Source organism: Pleurodeles waltl, chromosome 3_1 (genome assembly GCF_031143425.1).
Source record: "Pleurodeles waltl isolate 20211129_DDA chromosome 3_1, aPleWal1.hap1.20221129, whole genome shotgun sequence".
Lineage (NCBI taxonomy): Eukaryota > Metazoa > Chordata > Amphibia > Caudata > Salamandridae > Pleurodeles > Pleurodeles waltl.
Window position 1 is genome coordinate 524,883,950 of NC_090440.1, and position 17,903 is coordinate 524,901,852.

Genomic DNA, 17,903 nt, shown 5'->3' on the forward strand with positions numbered 1-17,903 from the left:
AGCATTTTACAATTACGGACTCAGATCTGCAGTAGTACAACTTTCCAGCACTGGATGAAAACTGGACAGTTTCTCTAAAGTATGCAACAGTCTTCCTTTCGGTCTTAGGAATGATCTTCCCAGGGTACATGTAAAACAAACCTGAAAACACGGCTGTTGGATGCACATCCTTAGCTTGGTTTTCTCTCATATTCGGTCTCAACCTGCTAACACCATCTTGGGAACATTCAGAAAGCTGACCTAGCAATGCATTCTGCCTGTTGCTTGCTGTTAGAAATTGGGTCTCTAGTTGGGAGAGGTATACACCCTTGTCCAAGTAGGGACCACAATCCTAGTCAGGGTGAGACACAACACAACCCAAATTATCCTGTGCTCACCCTCTGGTAGCCTAGGCACAGAGTTTCTTTGCTTGCCCAAATCTTATTTGCAGTATCCTTCCCTGCTTTTTTCCCGTAAATATGCCTGTAAATCTTGTTCTTATCTCATCACATTTGCTGTGCATTCAAAGATCAAGGTCAATTGTCAGGCACTGTCTTCCGAGGGCGCTTGTTTACTTTTCTTTCTCTGACTTCAAAGTGAGAGGATTTATGTGACAATCTCGCTGGATACTGGGGGTAGGAAAGAGGTTTTTTTCTAGCTCATCACAACATTTAAATGAACTATGGAAGTATTTCAGAATATATCAGAATTAGGAACACAAATGAAGCACATTGTTTGTTATTTATTAAGTGTGTTGGAAACAAATTCCTTAATATGATCAAAATAAATTATTACACAAGATGATGCACTTTACACACATTTGTGTCTGTGCATTACAGAGTTGTATTAGTAAAACTGCATGTCTGTGCCAATGTAATGGTCTTTTCAATTGAAAATGTGTTGCCTGTAATTGCAGTGTGCTACCATGCAATGAATAGTCTAATCCATGGCATTCTACTCTACTCTGCACCACTCCACACCACTGCACTCTACTCTGCATCACTCCCCTTTACACCAATCAACACCACTCCCTCTGCACCACTCCACTCCACTCTACTCCACTGCACTCTAAGCTGCTTTACGCTGCACCTCTCTATTCTACCCTACTCTATGCCACTCTGCAACACTGCACTCTACATCACTGCACTTTGTGCCAATACACTCTATGTCAATGCACTTTACTCTATAACACTCAACTCTATGCCCCTGCACTGTACCCAAATCTACTGTATGCCACTTGACTCTACTCTGCACCACTGCACTCTATGTCACTGCACTCTATGCCACTCTACGCAACTGCATTCTACCCTGTACAACTCCACTCTATGGCACTTTGCTGTACTCTAAAGCAATTTACTCTATGGCACTGAACTCTACACTGTTCTACTCCACTCTGCACCACTCTACTCTTAAACCACTGCACTCTACGCCAATGCACTCTATACAACTGCACTCTATGCTACTGCACTCTACTCTGAATTACTGTATTCTACTCCACTCTCCACCACTATGTTCTGACACTCTACTCTGCAACACTGTACTCTATGCCACTGCACTCTACAGCATTATACTCTGTTCTGCACCACTCTATGCTACTCTGCTCTGCACTACTCTAAGCCACTAAACTCTACTCTGCACTTTAAGCCACGGTACTCCATGCCACTTGACTCTACTCTGCGCCACTGCACTCTGCATCACTCAAATCTATGCCACTCCACTCTGCACCACTCTATTTCACTGTACTCCATGCCACTACACTCTATGCCACTCCACTCTACTCTATGCCACTCCACTCTGCACCAATGCACTCTACTATGCACCATTCTAAACAACACCATTGCATTCTACGACACTGCATTGTATGCCACTGCACTCAGTGCCACTGCACACTATGCCACTATACTCTGCAACACTCCAATGCACTCTACACCAGTTCCATCTACTTTATGCCACTCCAGTGTATGCCACCCCAATGCACAACATTCTCTGCCACTCCACTCTCCAACACTGTACTCCACTCTTCACCATTCCACTCTCTGACACTCCACGTCACTCTCCTCTATGCCACCAACTATTAGCCATGCTGAACTGCAGTCATACTGGTGTACAAAATGTCTAAAACACATATGCAAAGCCAATAGCTCTTGCATAGATGAGACTGATTGGCTTTGCCAATGCTTGTTGCCTTCCAGCCTCTTCTTTTTGCTGACTTCGTTTTTACTGGTTTTGTGACTCTGTACACTTTAGCACTGCTAACCAGTGCTGAATGGCTTGTGCTCAGAGCCTGTAAATTAAATGCTAGAAGTGGGCCTGAAGCACTCATTGTGCCATTCACTCCAGTAGCCTTTAAACATGTCTCAGGCCTGCCAATGCAGCATGTATGTGCAGCTCTAAACTGCCATTTCAACCTGGGAAGATAAAACTTTTGCCAGGCCCAAACCACCCTTTCTATTACTTACAGGTCACCCTTAGGTTAGCGCTTAAACTGCCCAGAGCGTACGATGCAGTTTTGCATGTCCTGGTAGTGAAAACCCTTACATTTGTTTTCACTACTGTGATGCTACCCCTCTCATAGCATAACACTGGGTTTTAAGGTAACATTGGGTTGACTTATAACATTTAATATGTTATAACTTTCAATTGTGAACTGGAGGGAATAACAGGTTTGGTGTCTAATGCATTGTAAGTTAAAGCCCACTTTAATATTAAAGTTGGATTTTAAGCCATAATTCTGAAAATATTTTTTTTAGAAATTTGGCATTTTCTGGTCCTAACCTTCTTGTGCCTGCTGCCTGCTTACTGGGTATGTACCCAGGTGCAGTTAGCCTTTGTGTATTGTTCCTAGACAATGAGACAAAGGGCTAATACATATTGGCAGGATAGGCTTTCTCTCTGACTTGATGAGGGGGAGGAGCTGTTACTCAGAAAACTTGCACATCACAAAGGCTCTGCGTGAGCGTACTCACAAAGCATTTGCCACTAGTCAATCTGGGGCCAGAGCAGGGAGGCATGAATTTCCAAGCACCTCTGGGGTTGGAAACCTCCAGGACCTTCTCCTACTTCAAAGTGTGCAGCAGGTATAAATACTGGAACCTCAAACCCAACTCTTCAATACACATCTGGGCCTGTGCAAGACTCAGAAGGACTGCTGTTTTGTTCTGCAAGAAGGGCAGCTAATCTGTTGCACTGGTGCCTGCTGCCCTGCTGCCTAAATGAAACAATTGGACCTTTATCTTGAATCCACGACCACCAGCGTGACGCCAAGGGCTAGTTACCTGGCCTCCTGACCACAGCCTCAGGGACAGAAGGCTCCAACCACCTTGAACCCAATGCCTGGACTCTGCTGTGAGTCCTACACACAGTGGCACCACTCAAGTCCTGGACCCAGGGAAGTGGGTCAGAAGGTGCTCTGCCAGTCCAGTTGTGGTCCCAGCAGAACTGATGCAGTGTGACAAATCGCTTCCCAAAACTCTTCGTCAGAACCACAGCGCAACGCATCCCCTCTGCTGCATGCGCATACTTAATGCAGGACTCCGCATCACTCTGCTACCAGGATAAAAGGCATTCTTGCTCAGCTGGCTTAACTGGGGCTCTGCTTCTGGCCCGGGATCCATCATGGTCGCCTGGAACTTGTGACTTCATCCTGGTCTGGCACAACCAGATAACCACAGTTGGCACTTAGTGTTACAAGGCAATATTTGTACAAAAAAATTACATATCTTTGGTCCTACTGCTTTGATTTTTGTCATTTTGGTGTGTTAGAAATAACCATTTCCCTGAAGGTCACCCCCAAAAACTTTTTCTCTCCACGTTTTCTGAATTTGCTTTTATTGGCCTAAGGACTCTGAGCACTTTACCACTGCTGATCAAGACCAAAGTGCGTTTGCTCTCTCTGTAAAACATTGCTTGATTTGTATAAACCTAATTGGCATATTTAATTTACTTATAAGTCCCTAATGAAGTGCATTACATGTGACCAGGGCCTGTAAATTAAATGCTATGATTGGGCCTGATGCACTGCTAGTGCCATCCACTTAAGTAACACTTTAAAACATGGGCAAGGCCTGCCATTGCAGCTGAATGAAGTGTTGCACTGCCATGTGACTTGACATTTAAAACCCCATGCCATAACCTCCCCTTTTACTACATATACTTCATCCCTAAAGTAGGCCCCTGGTAGCCCATAGGGCAGGGCCCTATGTAATTAAAAGTCAGGACATACACTTTAAAGTTTTCCATGTTCTGGTAGTGAAAAACTCTTAAATTCGTTTTTCTCATTACAGTGAGGCCTACCCTTTGCATTGGATAACATTGGGGGTTCCTTCCTACATTTAATAAGCTATAATTCCTGATTGGGAAGGGGTAGACCAGATAACTCCTCTTTAATGGTATAGTCAGATTTATTGTTACAATTTTGAAAATGCCACTTTTAGAAAGGTAAAGTTAAGTACCTGTAGTCATAGTTCTGCATCATGGGAAAGCTTTATTGAAGTCATAAACTTTGAATAATTTCCCACTGCTTGTGCGGACCCCTAGAACACCTCCTATAATATATGTTAACAGTTCAGGAAAAGGATATTGACGAATGTTGATCAATGAAAGCCATATTGCATATAGTCTCAGTACAGACTGTCAGTGATGTATTTTATTGCTGAATGCTGTAAGTGGATTGTTGGGAAAAAATAAAAAAAAGCCTATAAATGAACAACACTTTGTCATGGAGAAAAGGCAGTCTGTGTATTAAAACAGTATGAAGAGGAAAAATAGACTGATAGGCTACCACTGAGGAGATTAAAATGAGATCTGCACCATTAGGTACCTCAGAATCACCCTATCCCACAATGCACTGTAGTGGCAGTTTGCCTGAATGTATCAATTCTTTGTTCTGCAAATCACCCACTATGCCTATGAACTGACAGCCGGGGCAGGGAAGGTTAGTTTATGATTTCAATGAAGATTCCTACGATGCAGAACTAGGACTACAAATACGTGACTTTAATTTCTGCTTCGTAGGAGCTTTGTTGATAGGCATTTACTTTGAATGAATTAGCAAGCTGGTATTAAAAAAAAAACACAATCTGGCTGTCAGATACATGTAATCTGTGAATTCATAATGTGCGGTAGCAGATAAAATGCCTCACTCCAGTAAATAAGCAAAGTGACAAAAACCTAACTATTTGAACAAGTTCCTCAATGTTTCCTGTCCAGCGTTTGCTTTTGCCTAAATATCAGCATATAGAAAATAGTGTCTTGTAAACATGTGTAACAATCTCCAAGTAGCTGCCTTGCCAATATCTAAGATTGGAATCTGTCTGACCCAAGATGTGGTTGCTGACTTTCCCCTTGAAGAGGAAGCTTTAGACTTGCCTGGCAAAGGTTTGTTTGCAAATTGGGAGCCCAAAGAAATAGATGAGACTATCTGCCCCACTATGGATTGTTTTGAGGTAGTTAATCCCCACCTTAAAGGATCATCACTTATGAAAAGATGGTTTGATTTCCTTATTCCAGCGATTCCCAACCTGTGGTCCTCGTAACCCCAGGGGACCGTGACACATTCCCAGGGGGTCTGCAGGTCTCCAGCGCCTATTGAAGCATTCTGCAGAAGAGCTGTGCCTCTTGTTGTTTTGAGGCTAAACAGCATTCGAGCAACTCAGGGCCTGCGCTGGCAGGAAGGAACTTCCCCAGCTGTGGCCTCTTGAAAGAAACACAAGTGTTTTCACATTTGATTTGTGCAAGAGTTTAAAAGCACTGCAAAGTTCCTTGTATATTTAGCAGTTTTCGGGTAACAATAAAAGTGTCAAGATAACTCTGGTGAATAATGTACCTGCTGGAGAGAGTTGGGAGTTTTGTCTAGTGGCCGTTTTGACTCCACTCAAGTAGCGCAGATGGTTAATATGCCTGCTGCAAAGTAATTACAGTATGCATGTCAAAGAACAGTATTTTTTGTGCATAGCTCAGTGGTCTGCTGCTTTTGTCACAGAGATTCTTTTGTTACTTTGCAGTTCATAAGTTAAAATCCTAATCTAGCACAGATAACTATTAACTGCCCTCAAAGAGATGCATTCAAGCTGCCTGGTATAAGTTAGAGAGTAATATTTTCCCCCAATCATTTATTATCCTAATGCTGTTAACAAAGGTTTGTTGGGTGAGAAATAAATTCTTGTTAATAAAGTCAATGCTAACCACTGTGTTATGCTCTGAATCCTGAGTTTGCACTTCTCGAGACCATGCACTCTTAAAAATGTCTACCACTATGGATAAGATGTGAAACCTACTCCTTGTGGTCCCTTTCCCTTATGTAACATTTTCCATATACTGATTTACGAAGCTATGGCTCATTGTTTCTGTATGTGTGTGTGATGTAAAGTGCTATATCACCTCACGCTGGTAACAGAGCTGCTATAAAACAAATGAAATAAATGTGACAGAAGGGCTATGGAGATATGAGAGGCACTGTGATATTGAGGGAATCGTTAAAGAGCCCAAACAACATTTTTTGTACCCTGGTGCACAGTAAAGTCATTGTTTACTGTTCTTAAAAAGCGAATACAATTGAAAATATAATGGTAAATGTGTTGTAGAATGCACCATTTCCCCCAATTTCTTTGTTGGGAGAACCCCGCAAAAGCCACCTTTTTTTTGGTCAGACTCGCTGCACTTGCCATGAACCTTAAGGGGGCTAGTCTGATAAACTTTGCCAGGGCTTCTTTGGGTTCCCAGTCTGGCCCTTGCAGAAACAGGAGCCTCGTACCACTAAATAGGCCACTGTATACAAACATGGCAAAAGACCCGATTCAGGTTGTCTCTCACATGAAATTGACTCTTTTTCAATAGACGTGAATGGGGGAAATATTTTCCACAGAATGTTTTTTTTTTAATACTCTACTTTCCTCTTTTATACTGTTGGCATGTATGTGTACGCATTTATGTGAAAAAGCTTTCTCAGATCTTATGTTCCTAAATATTAAATACAAAAATTGTTTGGGAAATGTAGAATCTGACCTGAGGATTCAACTTTCTGAAATCAAACTAAACATTAAAAAGTTAGTCTCCAAGAAGCAGCACCAACCTTCCCATTAAAAAGTTTTGATTTTTGCATATTTTTCCAGTAAAAAATAATAACATCTTTAGTAATTCAAGTATGTGTTTGGTGTGCACCTCTTTGTGTATTTTTTGCAAATTACTGTTTTAATGTTTGAAATGTAAATTGTACTAATTGCTTGGGAGTCCTCGGCATCCAGTAGTGATTCAGTGGGGGTCCTTAGGAGTCAAAGGTTGAGAACCACTGCCTTATTCATTTTGAATGATCTAGATAGAATAGAAGCACTCTTAACATCATAGGAATGTTGTAGTTGCACGGTTCAGAAAAAATGAAGGGAGTATGATTGACTAGTTATTATGAAAATCAGATACAACTTTAGGTAGAAAATTGGCTTTCAGTGGCAAAGTGTATTAGATTTAACCTCACCTATAAGGCTGTTCACGGCAGAGGATCTGAATATTTAACCTCTAGTCTACATTGGTACAGACCTAGCCGACAACTCAGATCCACGGGAGCCTTTTGGATTCAGGTCCCTCGTACAAACAGGATTAGATGGGGTGATAAGGCCTTCATGGTAGTGGCTGCCAAATGCTGGAATTCACTCCCTAAAACCTTAAGGCAAGAACAAAATTTCCTGAGCTTTAGAAAGTCAATTAAAACTTGGCTTTTTCCACGCTAATCCAGATTTCTTTTGCTTTTCTCTGTGATCTGACACTTACCTCTTTCCTTTGAGCGCTTCGATGCTTCTGCCGGAACGCGCTTTATAAATACCAAATACAAATACAAAATACAAATACAAAGGAAGGGTGCATATGCAGAACTACCCTAATATAATGGAAGACTGTGATTGGTTCTATAAATGACAAAGCATGTAACTCACTAACTCTATGTGCAGAGATGATAGCTACCAAAAACAGCATTTTCCATGACAATAGTGGCAATGCTGACTTATGGATGGGTTCGCACGGTGGGTACATCTGTTTTGAAAGGACCAAGTTCAATTCCCAAGGTGGAGAAAGTCTTCTGAGTAGAGGAAAACCTTTTTTTTAGACCTTCCATAAAGTCTTTGACAACAGGACTTTCGAAGAAAGATTGTTATGTTGGGGATTTTCGATGGGTGAAAATTGTAGAATTTTGCCCTGAAGTCTGGATAGGAGATCCAGCCTGAATGGAAAGTGCCTGTGACAAACTGTGGATAACTGGAGGAGATTTGTGTACATCCACTATCTCGGCCGATCTGTCAACATCTGGGCAATGCGCGCTCTACGGGCGACTGGAATGCAAAAACTCAGCACTTATGAGATAATGTAATTCATGCATTATGTTGATATGCTGTTGTTTAACTTTTTGCATTGCAGAGTTTAATCCTGAAGACTTATATTCAAGTTGCTTGTAAATACTGTTCATTTGCAATGTATTGCTGCAGGCTTTCAGAGTGTGTCAGGGTGCGGTCCCTTTCCAGGGCCTTCTAGAAACTTCCTCTGCAGCATGACTGGGTATGGTTTGTGGGCTGCTCCACGTGCTCACTATTCAGAAGTCCTGGTGCAGAGCAGCAGCAACTTCTTGAACTCCTGTTCCGGAGGCCTACTTTGATTCTCCAGGCCTTGCCCTTTCACTTTGTTGGTGATCCTTGATCAGGGCGGTAAGACGGAGGTCGGGCTGGGCCCCCGATCCCGTTCTCAAAGGTTTTCGAGTTCTTGGGCCTAATTTGCATGATAAAACATTTTGGCTCTTGTGCGTGAGAACGTGCGCTTGGTGTTTCATGGCATTTACATGCTGACACTCGAATCGGCAAGACGCGCAATTCTTTGCTCGTGTACAACTCTTGATACTCTTGATATATTGTGCGCTACCATTTTATGGCATTTACAGGGTAGCATTCAAATCGGCAAAACGTGTGATTCATTTCTTGTGCTTAATTCATGTTATTCATTGTGCGCTACCATTTCATGGCATTTGAATCGGCAAGATGCGCGATTCATTTCTTGTGCTTAATTCATGTTATTCATTGTGCGCTACCATTTTATGGCATTTACAGGGTAGCATTCGTATTGGCAAAACGCACAATTCATTTCTTGTGCTTAATTCATGTTATTCATTGTGCACTACCATTTCATGGCATTCACATGGTGGCATTCGAATCGGCAAGACGCGCAATTCATTTATTGTGCTAAAGTCATGTTATTCGTTGTGGGCTACCATTTCATGGCATTCACATGGTGGCATTCGAATCGGTAAGACACGCGATTCATTTCTTGTGCTTAATTCATGTTATTCATTGTGCGCTACCATTTCATGGCATTCACACGGTGGCATTCGAATGGGCAAGACGCGCAATTCATTTCTTGTGCTTAAGTCATGTTATTCATTGTGCGCTACCATTTCACAGCATTCACATGGTGACATTCGAATCGGCAAGACATTTCTTGTGCTTAATTCATGTTATTCATTGTGCGCTACCATTTGATGGCATTCACATGGTGGCATTCGAATCGACAAGACGCGCAATTAATTTCTTGTGCTGAATTCATGTTATTCACTGTGCGCTACCATTTCATTGCATTCACATGGTGGCCTTCGAATCGGCAAGACGCGCAATTCATTCCTTGTGATTAATTCATGAATATTCAGTGTGCGCTACCATTTCATGGTATTCTCAAGGTAGCATTCGAATCGGCAAAACCCGCAATTCATTTCTTGTGCTTAATTCATGATATTCATTGTGTGTTACCATTTTCCTGGCATTTACGTGGTGACATTCGAATCGGCAAGACGCGCGATTCATTTCTTGTGCTGAACTCATGTTACTCATGGTACGCTACCATTTCACGACATTCGCAAGGTAGCATTCGAATCGGCAAAACGCGCGATTCATTTCTTGTGTTTAAATCATGATATTCATTGTGTTACCATTTCCTGGAATTTACGTGGTGGCATTCGAATCGGCAACACGCGCAAATCATTTCGTGTGCTTAATTCATGTTATTCATTGTGCGCAACCATTTCATGGCATTTACAAACTCTTGTGGAAATCCGCAATGTGCGCAATTCATGTTCCTGCATTCTAAGAAACGAAAGTGCTAAAATTCTAGACGTTATATTGGGTGTGCATAATAAGTTCCTTAAGTACAATTCCTATGGTGTTATAGAATTCATTCAGATTATTTTCTTGTCCTCATGCAAAAGACTATGGGGGTCATTCTGACCTCGGCGGTAAAATGCCCTTACCGCCGGTCATAAGACCGCCATAACACCGCCGCGGCCGCGGTCAACCGCCACGGTCATTCTGACCCACAACGGCCAAACCTCCAAAAATCCATCCTCCACTGCAGCCCGCCACATCGGCGGGCAGCGATAAACTGGAGATGACCAAACCTCCACCGACACGCCAACAGAAATACGCCCATGCCATTACGACCCACGAATCCACATGGCGGTCATTCAAACGCGGTATTTCATTGGCGGTACACACCGCCGTGGTCAGAATACACACACATCACCAAAACACAGCCACATTGGACAATTTGAAATACACACGCCTGATACACATACACACACCACTCCCACACAATCAACCAACTATAAAACACACACCCACATCACCCACAAACCCCTGCGACCCTAATTACTGAGAGAAGGAGAGAGAGACACAGCTGACAATCCACAGCAAGACACACTGAGGCACACTACACCATCACACACACCACATAGTAGCACAAAGCACCACTCACCAACACACTCCTCATCACATACACCACCCCACACCTCACCCACACCACCCCATGGCACCCCAAAGGCACCCACGCTTTTCGGACCAAGAACTCCGGGTCATGGTGGAGGAAATCCTAAGAGTGGAACCCCAGCTCTTCGGCTCGCAGGTGCAGCACACCAGTATAGCCAGGAAGGCGGAGCTATGGCAGCGGATCGTGGACAGGGTCAACGCGGTGGGACAGCATCCCAGGAATAGGGAGGACATCCGCAAAAGATGGAACGACCTACGGGGGAAGGTCCGATCGATGGTCTCCAGGCACAACATCGCGGTCCAGAAGACTGGCGGCGGACCCCCACCCACCCCTCCCGAATTTACATCGTGGGAGCAAGAGGTCTTGACCATCCTGCATCCTCAGGGCCTCGCAGGAGTAGCCGGAGGAATGGACTCCGGTAAGTCCAATCTCAACTACTATATCCCCCCCACCCCACCAGCATGCCAACCCACACCCCCACCCTCACCCCCAACCCCCCAGCACACATCCTCCCTGACAATGTCTCACCAGCACAACCCACCCATCCCAACACCAACTCCTGCATGCCAACACAAATCATGGGCACCCATCACCTAAGCATGACCACTGCACTAACCCCTCCCCCCCACTAAATACCCTCACAACACCTCCCTCCAGGGAATGCCTGCACTGGGGGACAAGGGCACCCACAACACGCATGCTATTGCACACACAGAAATAATAACCAAACTCTCTTACCCCATGCAGGACCCGAACGACAACACACCAGCCAGGAGGGTCCAGAAGTGTCCATCCCACCACCGGAACAGGCCCACACTGAGGATAGCAGCTCTGTCGACAGTGAACCTGATGACCAGCCCGGACCATCGGGGACCTCTGGGCAGTCGGTTCCCCTCAGGCAGCCACAGGCCACACCAGACCCGACCCCCTCTGCCGACACCAGCACAGCTCCCACCCAGCGGGCCCATGCCTCTGTCTCTAGGACAGCTCAATCAGCGGTGTGCCTGCCACTACAGGGCACCCAGGCTAACCCAACACCCCAACAACAACAGGGACCTGGGGGCAGTGGTGGCGGGCACACCGTCCAGGGGACAGAGGCCGGGGGAAACCGGGCAGCTCGGAGGGCTGCTGTGCGACGGGGGGGAGGAGAGGCCCAGGGAACCCACTCTCCAAGAGGCCCTCACCACCATCATGGGGGCATACCACCACTCCCAAGAAACGATGGCGACGGTACTGGCCAGGTTCACTGAGATCCAGGCACAGCAGGAGGAACGCTACATGGGTTTCAGGGAGGAGCTGAGAATCATCGGGACCGCAATGGGGACCATCGTCCTGGCCCTCCACAGGATAGAGGACGCGTTGCGGGACCATGGTGCACCACACAGGGCCCCTGTCACTAGCCCGGACCAGGAACAGCCTACCACCTCCGCCGGCGCTAGTGGACAGGAGGTCCCAACACCTCGACAGCCCCCCAGAACCCCACCTCCTGCTGAAGAACAACCACCCCGTAAGAGGAGCCTGAGACCAAAGAAAAAGACAGAGTAGGATGTCAAGACCCCCGCCTGCAGGACATACCCCCTCAAGTCTTCCCACTGTCCCACATTGCCACCCTGTCCAACCATGAACTGCCTATGCTCCATCCTTCCACAGGCAAAAGGACAATGCACCTGTGAACTGGACTCTGCCATGGATATTCCTCCACCCCCACCCATCACCCTAAGAATCACATGTACCGATATCTAGCACTGTAAATAAATCACATTTTGCATACAAATCTGTTTTGAGTCATGCTGTATTATTGACAAATGTATTACATATTACTGTTCGATTTCTGTTCTGTCAATTAGTCATGACAACATACCAATGTCAATACGCTGTATTTCATGGGCGAACCAAGCAGAAGTCAGGTACTGAGTCAGACAGCACTGAGAAGGGAAGGGAAAGGCAAAAATCAATGAAAAACATCTGTGGGGAACTACAGAAAGTACAGATGCAGGAGGCTATAAGCAGTTGTGAAATGGCGTGGGTGATTCTTACCTGGGTGTTACTGGAAATACTGTTGTATCACTCTGTCCCTATTGTCTGTGTCGTCCTCTGAGTCTTCCTCCTCTTCACTCTCCACAGGCTCCACGGCTTCTACAACACCACCATCTGGACCATCCTCCTGCAGGAAAGGCACCTGGCGTCGCAAAGCCAGGTTGTGAAGCATACAGCACGCCACGATGATATGGCACACCTTCTTTGGTGAGTACATTAGGGATCCACCTGTCATATGCAGGCACCTAAACCTGGCCTTCAGGAGGCCAAAGGTTCGCTCAATCACCCTCCTAGTACGCCCATGGGCCTCATTGTAGCGTTCCTCTGCCCTTGTCTGGGGATTCCTTACTGGGGTCAGTAGCCACGGCAGGTTGGGGTAACCAGAGTCACCTATTAACCACACACGTTGTCTCTGTAGCTGCTCCATCACATAGGGGATGCTGCTATTTCGCATCACATACGCGTCATGCACTGACCCTGGGAACTTGGCATTTACATGGGAGATGTACTGGTCAGCCAAACAGACCACCTGGACATTCATCGAATGATAATTCTTTCTGTTTCGGTACACCTGCTCATCGTCTTTTGGGGGTACCAAAGCCACATGGGTCCCATCAATGGCACCAATGATGTTGGGGATATGTCCAAGGGCATAGAAATCACCCTTCACTGTAGGCAAGTCACCCTCCTCGGGGAAAATGATGTAGCTCCGCATGAGTTTCATCAGGGCAGACAACACTCTGCTCAAAATCTTAGAAAACATAGGCTGAGACATTCCAGATGACATGGCCACTGTGGTCTGGAATGACCCACTGGCCAAAAAATGGAGGACTGACAAAACCTGCACCAGAGGGGGAATCCCTGTGGGTTGGCGGATGGGGGACATCAGGGCTGGCTCCAGCTGGGCACACAGTTCATGGATAGTGGCACGGTCAAGTCTGTATCGAAGTATTATATGGCGTTCTTCCATTGTCGACAGGTCCACCAGCGGTCGGTACACGCGAGGATTCCTCCTTCTCATCGCAAGTCCCAGCAGACGGTGCCTAGGAAGGACAACATGGAGCACAGAGTCAGGCAAACCACAGGTACGTACAGACAGCTTGCACAGTTAAAGAATGGCAATGGGTTGAAAGGCGTGTATGTGTGGCAATGCAAGGCCTAGGCCTGTGTGTCGCAGTCAAAATTAAGCCATGTGGGCCCTTGAAATGGCGGCTGCCTGACCTGTGAAGTGGGACAATGGGATGTGAGGTCAATGCGCTGGCGGGGCACACCGTGGCGGTAGGCGGTCGAAGACCGCGGCGCAAAGCTGCATTGGTTAACATTGAAGCCTATGGGTTTCAGGAGCCAATGACGAAGTGCGCCGGCGGTCGCGGTACGCACCGCCGCGGTACGCACCGCCGCGGGCGTGACCGCCATTTTCTATCAGCTTAATCACTCGAGACCTGATCATCCACAGGAGAGGACCTATACTGCAAGTGCTGCTGTGAGCTCGGTCTGGAAGATACAATGGCTGCTGCGACTGGGGAAAGGGCCCCTGCCTTCACGTCTGAAGAGTTGGAGAAGCTCGTGGATGGGGTCCTCCCCCAGTATGCGCTACTCTACGGTCCTCCAGACCAACAAGTGAGTACACCGGGTGCTAATGGAATGGGCTATGCCTGTGTGGATTGGGGTGGATGTAAGTTGGTGGGGTGGGTGGCGAATGAGGAGTGCAACGCCCGACAGATGAGAGCATGTGCCATATGGCAAAGTGGGTGGGTGGGGGCCAATTACATCTAACATGCAGGTCATTGATGATTTCCTCCTTTCCACCCTGTACATGTCTAATAGGTCAGCGCCCATCAGAAGATCGAGATTTGGCGTGCCATCGCCAAGGAAGTCCGGACCTTGGGGTTCCACAACAGACGGGGCACCCACTGCCGCAAGAGGTGGGAGGACATCCGCCGCGGAACAAGGAAGACCGCAGAAACACTGCTGGGGATGGCCTCCCAACCTAGGAGGGGTGCCAGTCGCACCATGACCCCCCTGATGTCCCGGATCCTGGCGGTGGCCTACCCTGAATTGGATGGGCGCTTTAAGACATCACAGCAGACACAAGGGGGTGAGTATCAGCACATTCTCCTATCTTTCTGCGCAGTGGAGGCGTCTGGGTGGGGGAGGAGGGCTGTGGGTGACATTAGGCCAGGGCGCTTTCTGTAGTGTAGTCCTCTCCCTTAGGCATGGCCCTGTGCCCCCGGCCCCCACCTCTGTAGGGTGACAAGTACAGCCATTGAAGGTCCAGCATCTCCCATGTGCGCGTTTGAGGTCTCTTGGCCTGTTGTCTTAGTCAGTAGTACTGAGTAGTGTACCCCGAATGCGCGGCTTAGTGCATTAGGCACCTGTGTCTGTCCTCTCCGCCAACGGTGTTGACATTGCATGCACTCAACCTGGTCTTCTTTTTTCTCCCCCCACCCTTTCTCTTCATCTTCTTGTGCATGTGTGCATTAGCATCATCAGGCGGAGGAGATATGGCATCGGAGCACGAGGGAGCTGCAGGACACAAGGCCCCGGTGGGCCCAGGAACAGACACCGAGGGCACCAGTGATCCGGAGGGCGAGGGGAGCACCACGACGGGGACCGCTGGTGAGAGCAGCGAAAGCGACACGTCCTCGGATGGGAGCTCCCTAGGGGTGGCGGCAACATCCGTGCCCCCCGCCTCTACAGGTACAGCCGCCACCCAGCGCACCAGCCCCGCCCTCCCAGCAGCCCCTCAGTCTTCGCTCCGTGCCGGTTCGCCCAGGAAGGCGCGCGTCTCCTTCGCCCCAGGCACCTCAGCCCCTGCCCCTGTTGCCCCTGCTGCCCTCAGTGCGGAGCTCATTGACCTGGTAAGGACGCTCATTGTTGGGCAGACGACCCTTTTGAATGCCATCCAGGGTGTGCAAAGGGAGGTGCAACAGAGCAATGCGTACCTGGAGGGCATTCATTCGGGTCAGGCTGCCCATCAACGAGCGTTCACTGCTCTGGCCTCAGCACTGACGGCAGCCATTGTCCCTGTTTCCAGCCTCCCTCTTCTGACTGCCTCCAGCCTGTCTCTGTCTCCTGTTCCTCAGCCTATCCCATCCACACCATCAGACCAGCCTGCACACACCTCAACACCCAAGAGCAGCTCATCCAAACACAAGCACCACAGATCCCGCAAACACTCACCCGAGCAACACCCAGATGCAGACATGCCAACAGCCACTGCCACCCCTGTGTCCCCCTCCTCCTCGTCTCCCTCCTCCCTCCCTGTGACGTCTACACTCACACCTGCATGCACCCCAACATCAGCCAGTGCTTCCATCACCACCTAACCCTCCAGTACAGTCCACACTCGTGCAGTCACCACCCCCACTGCCATGTACACGTCCCCTGTGTCCTCTCCCACTGTGTCTGTCACCCCCTCTTCCAAGACACACAAACGCAGGCAGCCACCCACCCAACAGCCATCCACCTCACGACAGCCTACAGCACCAGCACCTTCACCCAATGACAGCACACCTGACTCTCCTACAACCACCTCCTCTACCTCCACTTCCATCTCCACTTCTCCTACCCTTTACCTTGGCCCTAAATAACTTTTCCTGGCTAACCTTAACCTCTTTCCCCCCGATGACCTCCCCCATCCATCTTCAAAGAGTCCCAAGAGCACCGCAGCCACCACCAGCCCAGCTTCGGGTGTCACTGTTGTGCCTGGGTTCTGGAGCCCACCCTTTGCCAGCAGTGACACATCGATCAGCAGCAAGGACACGTCCAGCCCCCCCCCCGGCAAGAGGACCCGCAAAAACAAGGACCGCCGTGCGAGGACCGACAGGGCTGCCCCCAAGGAGCAATGTGCGGCCACTTCACCACCCACACCATCTAGGGGAGGCAAGGGCCCGAGAGCCCCATCAAAGGAGCGGAAGGGCAGCAGGAGCGCGGAGAAGGTGGACCCCACATGCCACATCCCAGCTGGGAAGGAGGACACTAAGGAGGCCAGGAGTCCGTCCCCGAAGGGTCCAGAAACGTCACGGTCCGAGGGCGACTGAGCAGGGAGTCGAGGCCAGGTCTGGCTCCCTTGACCTGCTGGATGAGCACCGCTGAACAGGGCCCGCGGTGCAGAAGAGCACCGCTGAACAGGGCCCCGCCGTGGAGAAGAGCACCGCTGAACAGGGCCCGCGGTGCAGAAGAGCACCGCTGAACAGGGCCAGCGGTGCAGAAGAGCACCGCTGAACAGGGCCCGCGGTGCAGAAGAGGACCGCTGAACAGGGCCCCGCCGTGGAGATAGGCACCGCTGAACAGGGCCCGCGGTGCAGAAGAGCACCGCTGAACAGGGCCCCGCCGTGGAGAAGAGCACCGCTGAACAGGGCCCGCGGTGCAGAAGAGCACCGCTGAACAGGGCCCCGCCGTGGAGAAGAGCACCGCTGAACAGGGCCCGCGGTGCAGAAGAGCACCGCTGAACAGGGCCCGCGGTGCAGAAGAGCACCGCTGAACAGGGCCCCGCCGTGGAGATAGGCACCGCTGAACAGGGCCCGCGGTGCAGAAGAGCACCGCTGAACAGGGCCCGCGGTGCAGAAGAGCACCGCTGAACAGGGCCCCGCCGTGGAGAAGAGCACCGCTGAACAGGGCCCGCGGTGCAGAAGAGCACCGCTGAACGGGGCCCCGCCGTGGAGATAGGCACCGCTGAACAGGGCCCGCCGTGGGGAAGAGCACCGCTGAACAGGGCCCCGCCGTCTCAAGCACCGCTCCGCTGGGCCCTTCCTCTGAGGCACCGCTCCGCTGGGCCCTTCCTCTCAAGCACCGCCCCGCTGGGCACCGCCGTCTCAAGCACCGCTCCGCTGGGCCCTTCCTCTCAAGCACCGCTCCGCTGGGCCCTTCCTCTGAGGCACCGCTCCGCTGGGCCCTTCCTCTCAAGCACCGCTCCGCTGGGCCCTTCCTCTCAAGCACCGCTCCGCTGGGCACCGCCGTCTCAAGCACCGCTCCGCTGGGCACCGCCGTCTCAAGCACCGCTCCGCTGGGCCCTTCCTCTCAAGCACCGCTCCGCTGGGCCCTTCCTCTGAGGCACCGCTCCGCTGGGCCCTTCCTCTCAAGCACCGCTCCGCTGGGCA

General features: G+C 49.2%; 1 protein-coding gene across 1 annotated transcript in view; it reads right to left on the reverse strand.

Annotated features, from left to right (window-relative positions):
- Positions 1–17,903, reverse strand: part of PCSK6 (proprotein convertase subtilisin/kexin type 6) — a 1,406,757-nt gene that overhangs the window by 96,594 nt on the left and 1,292,260 nt on the right. The gene's annotated exons all lie outside the window — the stretch shown is intronic.